Below are 892 nucleotides of genomic sequence, written 5' to 3'. Positions count from 1 at the left end.
AGGTTGCAAGGACCTGGTCAGCTTACAATCCCTTATTTTTTATTTTTCGCGCCTACGGCACCTGGTCTTCCTAGGTGGTCTCCCATCCAAGTACTTAACCAGGCCCGACCTTGCTTAGCTTCCAAGATCAGACGGGATCAGGCTTGTTCAGGGTGGCATGGTTATAGACGGATTTGCATTTTTAACATGTTCCCAGGTTAAGCCGATGCTGTTGGCCTGAGGGCCACTCTTTGAAAACCGCGAGAGCTCTCTAAGAATCAGGAGTTAATGAGACAAGGTTTAATTAACAGTGTCGCTAGTATGGAGGTTTCATTTATAAAATGCCAGCAGCCAAGGGACGAGAATAAGCATCCCTTCCAGGTTGGTGCATACCTGCCAGTGGCATTTGCACCGGTCCTCAGAAAACAGCTGTCGCTATCGCCGTGTGTCTTCTGCGGGGAGGGGCAATGCCATTTCAATATTAAAATGTGCTTTTATCATGAAGGAGTGTTTTAGGTGGCGAAGCTGTAAGCTGTGCTGCCTTGTGCCAGGCATACGTTCTGGGGTTCAAAACGAGACAGGAGAGCCGTCCGCCTCCGGCCTGTGCAGTGGTTTCTGGTGTCAGTGGCCCAAATGGACGAGGGTGGGCCGCGGGGCAAGGCGGGGTGGAATCCATGTGGCAGACTCAGGTCCCGCCCCTGGCTGTGTTCCCGATGCGTGCAGCCCTCAGGCTTTGTTCTTCCTGGGTCGTGCTTGCCTGTGAGCCTCACCCTCTTTCCAGAAAACATCGGTCCCCAGGCTCTGGAACTCCTGCGAGGAACATCGGTCCCCCTCGCAAGGCGCACATCTCCCCTGACGTTCATCCCAGAACCATCCAGAGTCCTGGGAGAGGTGACGCCAGGTCCACAGGGGC

The 892-nt window shown here is 54.1% G+C and overlaps 1 pseudogene; it reads right to left on the bottom strand.

Moving 5' to 3' along the window:
• Window positions 1–49: 49 nt before the first annotated feature.
• On the bottom strand, window positions 50–169 carry LOC111734465 (annotated as a pseudogene).
• Between the last annotated feature and the right edge of the window lie 723 nt (window positions 170–892).

Source organism: Pteropus vampyrus, unplaced genomic scaffold (assembly GCF_000151845.1).
Source record: "Pteropus vampyrus isolate Shadow unplaced genomic scaffold, Pvam_2.0 Scaffold1336, whole genome shotgun sequence".
Classification (NCBI taxonomy): domain Eukaryota; kingdom Metazoa; phylum Chordata; class Mammalia; order Chiroptera; family Pteropodidae; genus Pteropus; species Pteropus vampyrus.
Note: the sequence above shows the minus strand (reverse complement) of the source record. Positions and strands in the feature narration are given on the sequence as shown.